This window comes from Thamnophis elegans, chromosome Z (genome assembly GCF_009769535.1).
Source record: "Thamnophis elegans isolate rThaEle1 chromosome Z, rThaEle1.pri, whole genome shotgun sequence".
Taxonomy (NCBI): Eukaryota; Metazoa; Chordata; class Lepidosauria; order Squamata; family Colubridae; genus Thamnophis; species Thamnophis elegans.
In genome coordinates this window covers 99,084,445-99,102,986 of record NC_045558.1, presented here as the reverse complement: position 1 = coordinate 99,102,986, position 18,542 = coordinate 99,084,445, and the positions used below count along the sequence as shown (strand labels likewise).

Genomic DNA, 18,542 nt, shown 5'->3' with positions numbered 1-18,542 from the left:
GGATTTTAAATGTTTGATAAAACTGATGTGTCCAGCTCTTGCTTTTTCTCAGTCCTGTAGTCTGAGTGTAAGACTGGGTTTATACAATATGCTCAGTCATAATTTGTTTTCCCATGGATAGTGAATAAATCGCTATTGGCTAATTTTACATGACATACTATGACAAACAAATCACATACTTTGACACTATATCAGGATCAAGACTAAGAGTAGCCATGGTGCTTAAGCATGAATAAGACATAATGAATGGATCCATGCAATATGCCATCTTATGTAGAGTTAATAGGAAGTTTTGCTACCTTGGTAGGAAGTATATTGTTCCTTTGTAAGGCTACAATGATTGCTTTATTTCTGTTTTATTGGTTTTTTATTATAGTAGACAGCTGCATAAATTCTATAAATAAATACTGTATGCTAAAACTAGATAAGCTATATCGTGACTTAGGGTTCATCAGGGTTCATCTTCACAGTTTACCTTATTTAGCAATCAGTGATAGAAATAATTTTGGCTAGCATTCACATATTATGCTAAATGGGTGCTCTAACGTGGCTCACTTTAGGACATTCTAAGTATTGGGGTTTAATTATTAAACAATGGTTAAAACAACAATTTTATATTATGAGAACATCCAGCCATGATAATTGGGTTAGGTAGAGCTACAAAAGAGAGTTTTCTGTAATGTTTTCCCTACCAACTAATAATTATTGAGATTTTTGCAGCCCTGAACTGATAGCCATAATTTATTCAAGCTACAAGTGTTGAGTTTTTGATCCTTTTTCTTGCTATTAGAGTTTGCATAGAATACTAAGCCTAATAGTAAGACTAATGCAATGTATGATCTTAACCAATGATTAGAACTGTTATTTCAATACTAATTTGATATTATTTGAATAAGTTGCACATTATAGTAATTCAAGCAATCTGGTTTTGTACCTTAACATAGTTTGTGAATTAGACATTTTTAAATGTTCCTGACATCACCTGTGTTGATGCCTTTCCCCCATTTCCATTTTCTTTTTGATATTTTGTAAGTATGCCATAATCACTTTTAGGTTTTTTGCTTAGATAATATCAATACTACTGTTAAATCTCAGTGGTGAATGCCAATAAAAGTGACCAAAAATGAAATTATGAAGAATATGGGAGAGCACTGTCTTGGAGAATCTTAAGATTAGCAGAAGGTCAAAACAAATGAAACCCACTCTACATCCAATATCAATAAAGCAGCCTATTTCCCCACAATAAAATCAGTTCCATGAAGATTACACATTCTTAATAATGTGTAATATGTAATGTTGACCAATGACTAGTAAAGAAAAAGAAGAGAAACCAGGAATGAGGAATGAAGTAACCTGCTGGAGGGGCTGGGATGGCTATGTGGGACCATAATGTTTCTCTTCAGGAGAATAGAATTCTGCAACAATTTATTGCAGCTTCCACTTGTTTTGTAATTAAATTTTTGGGGCATCAGTGCTCATCCTTTTTATTAATTAGAAATTCTTTTTAGAAAAAAATTAATAAAGCTTTGTAACCATTTAGAACAGCTAGCAGTACAGCTTATAGAGGCTTATAATTGTTTATCCTTTCGGGGCTAGATAAACAGACTATGAGGTAGAATTTCCAAGGAAAACTCATACCAATTTTCTTTCATATAATGTTTTTTTTTAAGGTGAGAAACTACTGCAAGAACATCTCTCTTCCCATAAAAACAAAGTTACAGTATCCATTCTAATATATTCTACAAGGTTTCTATTTTTCAAATAACCAAGTGAGTGAATGAATTTCTCCTTCAGAGACAATGTGCTATTGTATACTTCAAAACATTCATTCAGAATGCTTTGATAAGCTATTCTTCATTAGTAGAACCATTTCTAGTCTCTTGTAAGAACTATTTTTTGCAGTAAGTAAGAGAAAATGAACTTAGTATCTCACAGCCAGTAAAATTCTAAATTGTCATACTTTATTAATTAAATATTCTGAAAACCTGAGTCCAAAAGATGCAATCCAAATTGGTGATCAAATTATGCATATCAATTAGCTAGAACGTATCAATAATAAGGGAAAAAATCAAATCCCAAAGTCATATTTTTAGAATAATAATTTACCATACTAAGATGGGGCTCACAATTGTGCTACCTATTTGCTTGCACATAATTTGATTGTTAATGAGTAAATGAAACATTGGACATGTCTTTCATAGATTTTCTGGCTTAAGTCTGAAAGATTTGTAACATGAATGTAATAAGCAGTTTATAATAACACGTCCATTTTGACGTATGATTCATGCTGTGCAATAGAGACTTGATGATTATGTTGGCCCAAATCCATGTAGAAATATCTGAACACGCACTCTTATCTAAGCTTGTCTTAGCTTTATCTCACCATATATGGAAAGGCAGGAATGGGAAGATAGGCCTAAATCACCTCTACCCCTGTGTTGTACTATGATTATGTGCCATCAAATTGTTATGGACTGCTAGTGACAAAGTAAATTATTTTTCCACTATTGCTAACCTGGTTTTTCATCTGTGCACCATAGATGGTATTCAGCAGGTTCTGACCAGTTCTGGAGAACCGGTAGTGGAAATTTTGAGTAGTTCAGAGAACCAGTAAATACCATCTCTGACTGGTCCCGCCTCCATCTATTCTCTGCCTCCTGAGTCCCAGCTGATCTGGAGGGAATGGAGATTTTATAGTATCCTTCCCCTGCCATGCCCACCAAGCCACGCCCACCAAGCAAACCACGCCCACAGTAGTGAAATTTTTTTACCACCATTGATTACCAATATAATTGAATCCATCCATCTTACTACTGGTCAGCTTCTTCTTCTCCCTCCCTCCACCTTTCCTAACATTAGAGCTTTTTCTAGAATGCTAGATTTTTATGTAATGTGTTTGAAGTAGGATAAGTAATCTGGTCTAGTAGTGAGAACTCTGAGTTGATTTGCTTAGTCATCCCTTGGTTGTTTTTTTTTTTTACTGTCCAGTATTCTCAGAATTTTCTGCAATACCATTATACAAAGGTAATCAAAGGTGTCAATACTTTTTCTATCCTGCCTCTCTAGAATGCAACTTTTGCTTCCTTAGAATACCACAGGGAAAACCATGGCTTGCATGAATCTGATTTTTGTAGGTATAGATTGTATTGTGAAGTACTGATAATTATAACCAAGAGTTATTTAGTGTATTTAGGTATTTTACAGAATAACAGAGGCAGAAAATAAATTTCTGTCTCATAGACTTTAAAATTATATTGAACTGGTTTGCATATTCTCTTAAAGTTCATTGAATAACTCAAAGATGGCTACAACAACACAGTATGCTAAGCCCTGAACTACAAGTTTTAAACCATATGGCTTAATTTATGCACATCGAACCAAAATCAGCAAGTCAGTGATTGTGAATCATTGCTACATTGGGTTTGTTAAGAATTTCTGTTAGAGCAGGGCAGATGTTACAGAAAAGAATTAATGGACATACATTTGGCATCAACACTCAAAATAAAGAAGTAGTATCAGAGTATTTTAAACTCCCCAAACTTCTTCTAGAAATACCAAGAAACCTACAGGTAATCCTTGACTTACAACAGTTTATTTAGTGACTGTTCAAAGTTACAACAGTACTGAAAAGTGTGACTTATGACTGTTTTTCACAATTATGATCTTCGCAGCTTCCCCATGATCCTGTGATTAAAATTCAGACCTTTGCAACCTGTTCATATTTGTGACCACTGCTGTGTCCCAAGATCCTGTGATCCTCTTTTGCAACCTTCTGACAAGCAAAAACGATCCAGATTCACTTAACAATCTGGTATCTAACTTATCAATTGCAGTGATTCACTTAACAACTGAGCAAGAGATCATAAAATGGGGCAAAACTCACTTAACAAAACTCACTTAGCAATAGAAATTTTGAGCGCATTTGTGGTCATAAGTCAAGGACTACTTGTGTTTTAGAACAGCAAAACTACATCTGCATTATAGAGCCAGGCACTGAGGAAATCATCTACATCAAAAAGTTTCAGGCTCTTAGAAGGTCTAAGCAAATACAATGGGTTTTTTTACATATTACAATTGCTAATTATTGAAATACTTATAATCTGTGTCACATATAACCTGTATTTGCATAACTACGCTTTCTTTCACACACCTCTTTGACCTGCATAATTTTAACTACTCCATGGATCTGATGAATTGGGTTACAATTTACAGATTGAATACAAATCAGTTTATCTGCATTCCCTGTCTCAATAAAATAAAAGTATAGGTTGATTTTCGACAATCATGTTCAAGGGATCTTTGAAAGCCACAAAACAAGAAGTCAAAATTTACTATATTGATATCATCCAAAATGCTTTTGTTTTTTTTAAATAATTTTATTAAAAATTATAATAGCAGTACTAAAACCTAAAAAGAAAAACTAAAAGGAAAAAAGAAGAGTAAAAAGAAAGAATAAAAAGTAGCAAGGAAAAAACATAGAAAATGGGAAAAAAGAGAAAAGTATGAATATAGATAAGAAAAAGAAATATATACATAAGCGATTTCAACTTTCATCACAATTATAAATAATTTTAGTAACTTTTCATCTCCTTTTAATGTACAACCAATGATCTCTTCATCCCATGCCCCATCTTATTGAGAAAGAAATCTATAGAACATCCTCATTTCAGTCCTGTATCAAAAAAAGTACATTAAGGGTTGCCTAAAATAACAACTTAAATATTTAAATTTTGATCAAATGAACCAACTTTGTATGTATTCTATTTTACTTCTAAAAATCTTAAACTTTATTTTATTCAAGTAAGCTCATAGAACTTGATTTTTAAAAATTTATTACCCCTTTCTCACAAGATTCATTCAAGCTTTAACAAAGCTTTTTTTTAAAAAATCCAATGTGAAATAATTATCTAAGTAACTCTCTTGGTTTATCATTTGTAAGTCCCCTTGATTTTTAAAGCATCAACTTATTTCTTTTTTTTATGTCCAATGAAACATCTTTTTCATGTCATGCTTATAGACTTTTTATCTATCTATCTATCTATCTATCTATCTATCTATCTATCTATCTATCTATCTATCTATCATCTATTTATTAAACTTACATGCTGCCCATCTGTCTTAGAGGTGACTGAAAGCATTGAAGAAAAAAGAAAAAAGCATTGCTACTGACATTGATATTAACTTCTGATCCCTTTTTTAAAAAAAATATCCCCTAGTATTTCCAGTGTTATAATATTTTGTATCATTCTGTAGTTGTTAATCAGGTTCTTTTGCTTTAATTAAGATCTTTAGTTCTCTCTTGTGTCCAGTTTTTCAAATTGTTTATCTCTTTTATGCCTTAGAAATAACTCAAAATAAATTGACTTTCCACAGGAAGGATTTTTATAATTAATTACATAACTTATTTCAGATTTATCTGGACCTTTTATGATTTTCTAAACCCAAAATCTTCTTTAGCTTTTTCCTATTTGTTTCAAATATTTAATATTCTTAAGCTTATAGTTTTTATTATTCTTTCATTAAGGATTGAAGGCAGATTCAGTCAAACTTGTGGATCAAAAGGTTGGTTTCCAAGAGCTGAAAAACAGTTAATAAGTAATTTTGAATATATTTATTATCTATCTAGTGTCTATCAATCATATAACAGAATAACAGAACAGAATAGCAGAGTTGGAAGGAACCTTGCAGGTCTTCTAGTCCAACCCCCTGCACAGGCAGGAAACCCTACACCATTTCAGACAAATATCTTCTTTAAAAAACGTCTAGTTGCAGCATTTACAATTTCTGGAGGCAAGTTATTCCACTGATTAATTGTTCTAACTGTCAGGAAATTTTTCCTTAGTTCTAGGTTGCTTCTCTCCTTGATTAGTTTCCACCAATTGCTTCTTGTTCTACCCTCAGGTGCTTCAAATATTAGGTTGGGGATTAGCTTTTTTTGTGGCAGATCCTGAAATTTTGGGACATTGTTATTATGACACCCCAATCCTTCTTTTCATTAAACTAGACATACCCAGTTCCTGCAACCATTCTTCATATGTTTTAGTCTTCAGTTCTCTAATCATCTTTGTTACTCTTCTCTGTACTCTTTCTAGAGTCTCCACATGCGAAGTGCTCCCTTTTTGGCACTTTCTAAGTGTTTGCTGATTCGTTGCTTGATTATCTTTTCCAGAATCTTCCCTGGTATTGAGGTCAGGCTGATAGGTCTGTAGTTTCTTGGATCTATTTTTTTACCTTTTTTGAAAATGGGAATCATATCAGCTCTTTTCCAGTTCTTTGGCAGTTCCCCAGTGCTCCAGGATCTCTGAAAGATATAGTTCAGTGGTTCTGAGATCTCGTCTGCCAGTTCCTTCAGAACCTTGGGGTGTAATCCATCTGGTCCATCTTCTAGGGTAGACAGATGTTCACTTACCATTTTCTTCCCTATTTTAACTTGTGTTCCTAATCTGTTTTTATTGTGGTGCTATTTTGATAGATTGGACTGTTGTGTAAAGACAGATGCAAAATACAAGTTAAGTAATTCTGCTTTCTCCCTGCCACTTTCTTGCCATTTTCTCCCAGAAATGGATCAATTGTTTCCTTGACTTTTTTCCTTGTTTTTAACAATAATGATAAATATATTTATCATTGTTTACAGATTTTAAAAAGAAGATAAAAACTAATACAGACTAATATTAGAGAATAAGAAAATAAAATAAGAAATCAAAGACAAAACTAAAAGTGCAAGAAAGAAAAAAGAAAAAGAAAAATAGAAGTAACTTCCAGTCTTCTTTAAAGTATTTATATTTATAATTAAATACAATTACAAATTTACGACTTATTCGATGGGTACCACATAATTCTCTTCTATGTATAATCTATCCTTTCAAAACCATAAATCATAAAGTCATAATTTTCTATTTTACATAAAAAGTCCATAAGGTTTTTTTTAGTCAGCATTAACATAAATATTGTCTTTACTCCAACTGATTTAGCCAACAAGTTCCAGCATCTTCACCAACCATTCCATCAGTGTGGATAATGTTAAATCTTTCTATCTTTGTGCCTGCCATAATTTCAATGCATTTACAAAAACAAAGTTCCGTGACTTTTTTATGTCTGCCATCAAACCCCAAAGAAAAATCTCTGTATTCGTATATATTAATCTTTAAAATCTTCTAAATCAAAGCATGATTTTGAATTTAGAATTCTCCACCTTTTTTACACAACATGATACAAAAGAACAGACAGTTGGTTTTTCTTTTTCTATTTCTCACATGGTTTTTTAAAATCTCCATGAACCATTTGTAATTTTTGCAAAGTATAAGTCAATCTTACTCATTTATGCTAAAATTCATATTTTCTGAAATCTTGAGCAAGAAATCCCAGTTCAAATTGTGAAAGGCTTTCTCTGCATTTAAGAAAATCAATATAGCTTGTTTTTCATTATATTACTCCCAATCTTCTAAAATGTCCAACACATTTCTAAAATTCTTTAATTTTATTTTAGGTAAAGAATCACATTGATCTTTATGAATAAAATCTTGCAAAATTATTTTCAGGCTATCAACTAAAATAGTTGTAAACAATTCATAAATTGTTAATCAATAATGATATTGGCCTATAAAGGTAAAGGCTGCTCCGCACATGTGTGCTAGTCATTTTCCAGCTTTATGAGTGGTGCTCATCTCTATTCCAAAGCTGAAGAGCCAGTGCTGTCCAAAGACATCTCCAAGACATCTCCATGCTCATGCGACCGACATGTCTCAATTCTGAAGATGCACAGGAGCACTGTTCCCTTCCTGTTAGATATTCACCCTATCTACAGCGGTTTCCACCAAGGTCCTCTGTCCCCACCGGAGGGTCTGACAGCTCCCTATAAAAGGGCTGCTGTCAGACTCAACCTTCACTGGATTGTTCTCACTTGTTGTATTTAATAAAGAGCTGTTGTTACCATTAAGCCTGTGTGTGCCTATCCATTACCCAATCTAACACTGGCGACGAAGGTGAGATTGGAAGGCAACTAGGCAAACCAAAAAGAGCATAGAAATCCAGCAAGTACATCCAGCCCGAAGCTCAGCGTGGCATCGAGCAGCCATTTTTGAGCAGCAAACTCAAATTGCCCTCTGTAGGCAAAATGGATATGCACGCCCCACTGACTCTATGTGACCCAGTCACTGAGCACTGGGAATCGTACAAGTTACAATTTTACTGCTTCCTCGAGGCAAACAACCTCATGGGCATTCACGGAGGCCACAAGAAGAATATATTCCTTGAATATTGTGTCCGGGGAGTGTTCGAGACGGCGAAAAACCTTTCTGAGCTGACACCGCTTCAAGCAGTTCCCTGGTGCGCGTTGCAGTAAACGCTAAGACCCTCTATGCGCCCAAGCCGTCCAAGCACACTTGTCGGCATGAGTTTAACATTAGAAACCAGAAGGCGATTAACAAGTACAAGGCCGCAGCATACTGCGAATTCCGAGAACTGGATGAGCTGATTGTGGACCGCATAATTTGCGGCGTGTAGGGCATTACCCTGTAGAGGAGGTTACTCACTAAATCTAACCTCACTCTGCAGATTGCCTTGGATGAGGCCAGAGCATCAGAATCAGCCGCCAAGTCTACTGAGAAGCTGCAGCGCCAAAGTGTACCACAGGATGCAAGAAATAGTACACTTGTACCTCACGAGGCTGCAGAGCCCCAGAGCTCAGAAGGAAAGATGACAGCTGCCACATGTGCAGTAGCCATGCCCAGCTGGTGCACAAATTCAAAACGCATCTCCCGCCTTGCGCTAGCTGCAGAGGAGATCATGCCAGATCGAGTTGCTGTTTCCATGATACAATCTGCCAGTGCTGCGAGCGAAAGGGTCACATTGCCAAGGTGTGCCGGAATGAATTCCCTGCCACCATCTGGCAGCCTAGAAATGCACCAAGCTGCCAACAGAGGCCCAACCCAGGAGCCTGGCAGAAGCCACCACAGCACTCAGAGGACGACAATAACCTACCATACATCAATCGGCCAAGTCCGCACCAGGCGACCAAAAATGCTCAAGGTCATAGTCCTCATTGAGTGAGGTGTGAGATGGAGATCAACACTGGGCCATCACTGACCATCATACCATGGTCGACCCTAAAGCAGGCTATCTCTAGCCTACAGAAGCAGCACCTACGAACCCCTGACATCCGCCTCCGTGATTACCATGGAAACCGGATCCCCATTGTGGGCCAAGGCACTTTTCAGGTGAACTTCAAACAATTCAGCGGGAAACTCCCAGTGACAGTGGTCAGCAGCAACCTGCAGAGCCTCCTAGAGCTAGATTGGTTCCAAGCCCTGGGCCTAGAAGTGACCGGTATCAACGCCTTGCAAGACGACAGTGCTGAGGCCATCTTTAAGGAGTTCAAGGATGTCTTTGGCACCGGTCTGGGTAAGTATGTGAGGACACCAATTTCTTTTAATTTGGACCCCAACATAGTCCCAATTAGGCTTAAACCCAAAGAGTACCTTTTGCTCTCCGCTCCAAAATTGACAGGGAAATTGACAAACTCGTGAGCCAGGGAATTCTAGAACCGGTTGATCACGCATGCTGGGAGACTTTTATAGTGACATCTGTCAAATTTGACAGGTCTGCCCGCATCTGCACGGACTATAAGTGCACAATAAATAAAGCGCTGCAACAAAGCACCTACCCTGTAACCATTGTTCAGCACCTACTTCATTCACTAGGCCAGTGATGGGCAACCTTTTTGGCGTGGTGTGTCAAAAATCGGCAAAAAATCGAGCATAACTCGCGTTGTGTGTCACTTCGACAAAAACATAATTTTGCGCAATTTATAGTTTAAACTACAAAAATATATAATTGCAATATAATTGTATTTAATAAACCAAAAACAAATTATTTAACATAGCTGCTTAGTAACTTCTTTGTTCATCAGTCGATTTCGTATGTTGCCCTTGATATTATTATCAGTATCACTTACCAACGGTCCTGCTTAGCAACCAAAATGTTGGCTCAGAAACTCTGGCATTGAAGCGTGCAAGTCTTAAAGCTGTCAAGTTACAAGAACCTTGCACCCCTAACCCTTTAGGAAAAAAAACCCAGGGGTCTTCAAACCTGACAGCTTTAAGCCTTGTGGACTTCAACTCTTCAACTAAAAGAGAGACTGATAAATATTAAAAAAAATAAAACCAAAAAGCAGCTACTGCAGTGGCTTAGAATTTTACTCAATTACTGTTGAGCCCATGGAAAGTTCTGCAGCCCCAGGAGCAAAGGAAGGGGACGGAGAGAGAGAGATTGGCTGTTTGGGGTGCTTGAAACCACCTGGCCCTCCCCAAAGGAAACCCTCATTTGCAGGATGAGCCTCGACTGGCTCTGCCCAGCGGGGTTACCCCAAGCGCCATTGGGCAGCGACGGATGCTTATCCTTTTTCCTTCGGCTGCTTCAGCTGGGACTTCAGACACCCCAAGGGAGGGACTTTATCGGGCCTCCCCCTCCCCACCCTTTGAATGAAGGTGTGATATGGCTCCTCCATCCCTGCTCTTTAACCCAGCCAGAATTACAGGAGGGCTGCCCCCGTTCTGCTTTCCGGGGTGGATCTTAGCCGAGGGACACCAAGACCCCAGAATGGGTGGGGGTGGGTGGGGGAAGAGCTTCTTGACGGAGGCCACGATCGACTTTTGGAAGTTGTGTTTTCGTAAAATAAGATTAACCTTTGGATGTGTTTGTTCCGCTCGGCCAGCGGCGTTTTCTCCCACTTAATCCCGGCGGATCCTGATATCTGAGCTGGAAAACTGCAACCCCCCGGAAATGATGACGCCCCGCTGAGTAGCTGGGACTTGCAGAAAAAGGCTGCAGAGAGAGAAGCGTTCGATCCGTAATCCGTCTGTGGGGGGCGCTGGGGACAGGCCGGGCCCCTTCTTCCCACCTCTATCCCCCCCACTCTTGAGGGACAAGCCCTTTCCCCTGTCCCAACGGTGGAATTTGAGGCTACCTCTGCTTTCCCTCTCCCTCCCTCAGTTGTGCGGCAGCGGCAGCAGCAGCTCTCAGCCTGGGCGGCAGCGTCACGCAGGCTGTGGAAGGAGGGGAGGAGGAGGGAACCAAAGAGAGCTTTTACCGAGTCTGCGCCCCACAGCCAGGACCGTCCTGGCGCCTCAAGCCGCGTTTCTTCCTGCAAAGCCCTTCTGGCGTCAAGCGGAACTCTCGGGTTGCCCGAAGGGCTTTGCAGGAAGAAACGCGGCTTGAGGCGCAAGGACGATCCTGGCTGTGGGGCGCAGACCCGGTAAAAGCCTCTCTTTGGTTGGTTCCCTCCTCCTCCTCCTCCTCCTCCTTCCACAGCCTGCGTGACGCTGCCGCTGAAACAAGTTTGGGGAGCATGTGCGTGTCACCCGAAATGGCTACGCGTGTCAGCACTGACACGCGTGTCATAGGTTCGCCATCACTGCACTAGGCCCAGGAAAAATCTTCGCACTTTTGGACATGGCGCAGGCATATTAACAATTGCCTGTTGATGGTGCTAGGGCGGAGGCACAAACCATTGTGACACACAGGGGTGCCTTCAAATGTCACTGCCTGCAATTTGGTGTTAGTATCGCCCCTGGACTGTTCCAAAGCATCATGGAACGGCTTTTACAGGCGATTCCAGGAGTCATCCCCTATTTCAATGACATCTTGATATCGGCTGCAAATGAGGTGCAACTTTTAAAATGCGTACGAACAGTTTTGGCTCAAATTAGAGACAAAGACCTCTATCTCAAAAAAGAGAAATGCCAAATTAATGTGCCAAGGGTTGAATTCCTAGAGTACCTGATCAATGGTTCTGGAATTCACCTGATTACACAAAAAATTAAAGCTATTCAGGACGCCCCCACACCTCGCAATCAAACCGAGCTGCAGGTGTTCCTCAGGCTCCTTAATTTCTACATCTTTCTCAAACAGAAAGCCACTGTTGCTGAGCCCTTACACCATGTCCTGGCTGAGGCCGCCGCATTTGCCGCAGTAAAACGACTCCTGTCGGTGGACTCATTTCTGGTACAATACAGCCAGACCCTGCCATTGGTGCTGACCTGCAATGCTTCCCCTTTCGGCGTCGGCGCTGTCCTCAGCCACCACATGCCTAATGGAACTGAAGCCCCTATTGCATTTTACTCCAGGACCTTGTCTGCTGCTGAGCGGAACTACAGTCAGTTGGACCATGAGGCTTTGGCTGCAGTAGCTGGAGTAAAGAGATTCCACGAATACCTTTACGGCCGGGACTTTGAACTGGTTACTGACCACAAGCAGTTGTTGGATTACTGGCTGGGGACCGACCTACTCCAGTGTTGTTATCACCTCGCATGACCAGGTAGACCATCTTCCTAGCAACCTATTCCTACCGTTTCATCCACAGACCTGGCTCCACTTTGGGGCACGCTGACGCATTGAGCCACTGCCCATTGCCAGAACTTCTCGCTGACCTTACCCCCGAGATGCCAGTCCTTCTCATTGACTACCTTGAGACTGGGCCTGTCTCTTCCAGTGACATTGCCCGTCACTCTGCAAAGGACTCCACCATCAAGCAAATTTTGAACTGGGTGTGGAGGGGGTGTCCCAAGGGGCCTGTTGGGGCTGATTTGAAAATGTATTTTGCCAAACGCAATGAGTTATCAGTTGTTAACGGTTGTTTACTGTGGGGGTTCCACCCAAACTGCACATTGCAGTACTAGAGGCTATACACATAGGGCACCCTGGAATTGTCAGGATGAAGTCTTTGGCTAGGAGTTACGTGTGGTGGCCTAACATGGACAGGGAGATCGAAGAGTGGGTGGCTACCTGCACACTGTGCCAGGAATCCAGACCAGCCCCCCAGAGCTGCTGCTAAGGAGTGGGAGAGACCTCAAGCACCATGGTCTAGGGTGCACATTGATTTGCTGGCCCAGTTTCAGCTGCAGCCTGTGAAAGTTTCCAGGACCTTCCACCAAGCAGAGCTGCGGAGCAAACAGGTCCGTCCGATCTGTCCAAGGAAACCCCTCCTACTGAACTGCGCAGGTCAGGCAGAGCTACCCAAAAGCCCACCTACCTGCGTGACTACGTTATAAGTAGGATTGTTCCATCCAGGAGGGGCAGGGTGTTAGATATTCACCCTATCTACAGTAGGTGCCACCAAGGTCCTCTGTTCCAGCGGGAACAGAGGTTTAATTCTATTGATCGAAGGGTCTGACAGATCCCTATAAAAGGGCTGCTGTCAGACTCAATCTTCGCTGGATTGTTCTCACTTGTTGTATTCAATAAAGAGCTGTTGTTACCATTAAACCTGTGTGTGCCTATCCATTACCCAATCTAACACTTCTCACCAAAGTGGTCTCTATTTTTCTACTTGCATTCTTATGTGCTTTTGAACTGCTAGGTTGCCAGAATCTGGGGCAAGTAACAGGAGCTCACTCCGTTACACAGCGCTAGGATTTCAAACTACTGAACTGCCAACCTTCTGATCGATAAGTTCAGCGTCTTAGCCACTGAGCCACCACGTCCCTTATTAGCCTATAGTTCCTTATTAAAGTCAAATCATGTTCTTCTTTCTGTATTGGCTCCTTTCCAACTCTCTAGCATTTTTCCTCCCTGTAGGATATAGTTCATTGTGTTTTGTAAAGGTTATAGAGGTTTATTCTCATAACATTTATAATAAGAATCTTATGATCCCACTGGTCCAGGCCCCTTTCCTAGTTCAATCCTTTTTATGACTTTAGAAATTTTCCTTATTGCTATAGGTCTGTTCAAGTTCTAACTCTATTTCTCTATACTCCTTACATTTTGTTTCTGTGGATAGTTATCCATGACTATGGAGAGATATTACATCCTTTATACACATTGGATAATATTGACAAACTATATTTTTCATGATTGCAGTATCCATTAATATAGTATCTCCCTCTTTTACTTTTATGTCATTTCCTTTTCTTTATATTTTCATAATTTATATATAAAACACTTCTCTGGTTTATTTGTACACTCAAAATTTTTGCGATGGAATGTGCAGAATCATATGAAGGAGAAGGTCTTTTCCAAGGAACTAAAAGACAAATCAGCTTGAATCCTTGGTAAGCAGAGTGGACCCTCCTTAACTCTTTCACAGGGTATATCTAATAGTTATGCAGATTGCACTTTAGTCTGGCAAGATTCTTATCTATGGGCAAGCAACAATTAAGAAATACTCTGAATAAATCACTCTGAATAAATCAGTCAGTACAATTTTCAATTTTAGTTGGGGATTTATAGACAAAAGAATTCTCTCCCCCTTCCCTCCCCTCTCCTGTGGCAGTGTAATTCTTCTCTCTGCAGGTTGCTCTAATAATGCTTTTATTTCCTCCTTTTTCGCTGGTTTTCTGAGGGTTGTCATTATGTTATTATAATCCAAAAGTGAAAGTGTTACAAACAAGGGAAAAGGCCCTCCCGTTTTTTCTTTTGTCTTCCTGCACTTTTAATACTTACATCTCAAAAGTCACTCCATAACTGCAGTCAGCATTACTTTCAATATCTCTGTAGTATCAACCTCCCAGGGTAAACCAGACTAGAAGCTTGACTAGATGCACTAAATGTACTTTATTATCAGTCAGTTTAGTTTATTGATTAACACGTAGATCAAAATACAGAGTTCCCAACACAAATGATACTAAAATCCTATAAAAACAATTTAAAATGAAATTAGGAGTAAAATACAATAGGTTAATATATAGATAAGTTAAAATAAGATAAAATTATATTTCAGTATCACCCTACAATCAACCCAATCACTCCCATATATTCTGATCTCAACCTAAGCATTTTATTCAAGTACTGTGCCATATTAAATGTTGTGTTCAATTCTGGCCACACATACGGCATGTTTTTTAATATGGGGTTCCCAATGGGTACTTATTGTAAGAGTTCATTAACAGAACCTTACTAAGGTACAAATGTGAATGTACAAACTTCCCATCACAACCATTAATCATCTGGGTTTTTCCTATTTTTTTCTCAGATAGTTAAGTCCTTGTCTGTTTCCAAAACAGCATATTTTCCCTCAATCCCCCAATATTATCTTTATATTTTATTTTGTAAAATCCAACAGTTTTCTGCACTCTTTTAACAGACAACAACCACAAAGGTCTGGTTCATTTGTCTAACTTAATTCCAAATTATTCAAAAGTATTATATATATATATATATATATATATATATATATATATTATATATATATATATATATAATATATATATATATATATATATATATATATATATATATATATATATATGTTATATTTGTGCAGATAAATAAATAAAGGGAGACTAGTATAGATCTATTTCAAGCTATTTAGCTCTCATCAGCTAGCCATACCCTTACTGGGAATTGAGCCTGTGCTGTATTGCCTCTAAGGCAGATGTGTTAACCATTGAGCCACAGAGCTCGACTCCTTATTAGCCAGCCAGGGTGAAAGGTATCTATTTAGATTTTACAACCCCCGGTATGCCCAAATGTGGGAGGAAGATCACTACTTCCATTCTCTGTCCTTCGGCTCGTCACAAGAGACCATGTAAAATCTAAATAGATACCTTTCACCCTGGCTGGCTGATAAGGAGTCGAGCTCTGTGGCTCAATGGTTAACACATCTGCCTTAGAGGCAATACAGCACAGGCTCGATTCCCAGTAAGGGTATGGCTAGCTGATGAGAGCTAAATAGCTTGAAATAGATCTATACTAGTCTCCCTTTATTTATTTATCAGCACAAATATAACAAATGTAACAAAAAGGCAACAGTAAAAAAATATTGGGTTCTGTCTGGATGGTCTCTTGTGACGAGCCGAAGGGACAGAGAATGGAAGTAGTGATCTTCCCCACATTTGGGCATACCGGGGGTTGTAAAATCTGTCTGTCTGTCTGTGTGTTTTTAAATGTTCTGATATCTACTTCTTATTAGCTTTTTGACAATTTTTTAAAAAATCTTTAAACCTTTTCTTTTTTCTGTATTCCCTTGTAATCGTGTGGAATTTTTGTCCTGCCACTTTAAAAAAAAATCTCTCTGTAGCTATAAATAAATTAAATCCTCAAGTGATTAAAAATGAGGCTTGGGCAAACTTTATGTCCATGTAGGGCTGCAATACAGCAGTGAAGTTGCTTGAAATCCCTTGATTTCCAGCTGTTCAGTTTCTAAACGACCACAAAAACCTCAGTTCCTACAGTCTATTCCCAGGAAGCAGCTGTTTGGAGGGCATGTGGGCAATCTCACAATCTTTCCTTTTTTTAGTGAGACTTCTCCAGCCAGAGTTTGTTCAGTGTAACCACTGAACTCTGCCGCAATGCTGTCCTTCTTCAGTGATATATAGTTTATTGTGAATCCTCTCGGAAGCCTCCATAATAAGCAATTTCCGAATGGGTTAGAAAACAAATGTGTGAACTTTGTGTCCTTTTAAAGGCATCAACCATAGTTTGATCAGAGTACTCTTCCATCATCTCCCAGTGCTCTAAACCCACCAGAAACCTCTGTCTTGCAGTCTTCTCATAAGAAGCAACTGTCTGGATCACTTGCAAGTGATCTGCCAGCTTTTTGTCCAGGGTGACTGTGAGCTCCCTGGTTCTTGTTATTCATCACGGTTGTGCCATCACTTTTCACATTGCCATTTCAGTCCCACTGTTTCTTTGCAAATTTTCATTTAAATAATATGGTGAATTTTAGACCTGCATTAAGGGAAAAATGCATCTAATTACACATTTCTTCTGCTATACTGAGTCAACTGTAGTCTGTGTAACTCAATGTTGTTACTATTGACCAGAGAAGTCCTTCACCATCTTAGATAAAGTGTTTCTTAAGCAATAGTGCAGAGCCTGTAACTTTCAAATATAGTTACCCTAAATTCAGAGGTATGATTATTTGGATCTATTGAAAATTGTAATTCAGCCATGTCTAGGGGGTCTGTGGTTCCTTATGGCTCTGGAGGTGAAAACTAGTGTTATTTAACATGTGCAAAACTATTTTTATGGTTTTAGCTAGCAAAATAATATTAATTTTCTGACTGCAATGCTAATATGTTAATTACCAATTACAATATTTATTCTTCATATGGCAGAAAGCTTAGAAGGATACTGGGCATGGACCATCATCACTGCCATGTGATCATTCTTTCCATATTCCGTGCAGACTCCCAGATGAAGCAAATCTCAGAGCATGTTTAACCATGGGAAGTTCTATTGCAAAAATATTTTATGAGATATATGATATTGGAAACAATGATAGGACAATTCATATTATGTAGTCTATTGGTACTGTTGTCCTTTGAGACATCTTTGAAAGTATAGAAAAGTTGCATTTATAACCTAATTTAACAAAATCATTGTGAATCATTCCATAGTAACTAATCCTGTCTACATGTTAGCTGGGAAATTTATTCCTTTGGGGGATACACAGAGAAAGTACTGTCTGTTTTCATAATTTTGTACTGATTGGATTTATATAGTCTGTATGCAAGAATTTGCGGGCATCTCACAAATTCATCTCAAACAGTACCTGGGAAAATTAGTTATTGCTCTGTTATTCTTCAACAACACCTTAGAGCAGATTCATTTTCATTTGTATATAACTTCATTATCATTGAGATTCCAATTACATTCTGTATATCTCAGAGGCATTGCGTATTTATTGGGGAGGAGCGGAGGGGGTTGAAAGCAATATCTGGGACCAAACACAATTATATTTATTTTGCACTTTGTGACTGCTCACAGACATCTTTGCTACAATTTCATTGAAGGAAGCTTCTAGTACAGACCATGTTTCCCAAAATACTAATCTAAACATTTCTTTTTGGGATACCTTTTTCAATTTCTTTACATGCAAGAATTCTAAAACAATGTTTACACAATGTACTTTGAAATAGCATATGAGATTTTATGGAAAAATAAGTCATAATTTGGCAGATACTTTTTAAATAAAACATAATTTCTCCTACGGCAATATTCATAATCATTTTTAAAGGAGAATGATTAAACAAGGATAGTGTCTTGCAATGTACTCTCTCTGAAATAATAAAACATTAGCTAAAACAGCAAAAATCTAATGGAGAACAGGAGGCAGGAACAAATTGCTTATAGTCTTTATTTGTTAACTTGATAATATAAAGGCATTTCTCTGATGGAAAACATCTCAGTACATGGGGAGGGGTAGTAGATATAAGAGTTATTTTTGAAACCATGGCAAGATAATGTTTACTGATGTTTGGATTTCTAGCCTGCCTTTTCTCTAAAAGTTTATTGTGAATTAACAATGCAAAAAAACCCAACCAGACTGCTTAAACATTATATTGGGAAATACAGATGATATAAATGTTATTGCATTATTTGGCAAAGTGACAAAATCAATGGGCCAATGAAATACTGTAGATCTAATTTACTTGGACTTCAGTAAGGTTTTTGATAAAGTAGACCATAACCTACTAAAATAGAAAAATATGAGTTAGACAGCATCACCATCAAATGGATTCATAACTGGCTGACCAATCACACTCAACATGTACTCCTTAATGGAAGTGCATTACATAGAAGGAAGTATGCAGTGGGATATCCCA

The 18,542-nt window shown here is 38.6% G+C and overlaps 1 protein-coding gene across 1 annotated transcript in view; it reads left to right on the top strand.

Moving 5' to 3' along the window:
* LOC116522271 (acid-sensing ion channel 2-like) overlaps positions 1 to 18,542 on the top strand; it is a 584,351-nt gene that overhangs the window by 347,154 nt on the left and 218,655 nt on the right.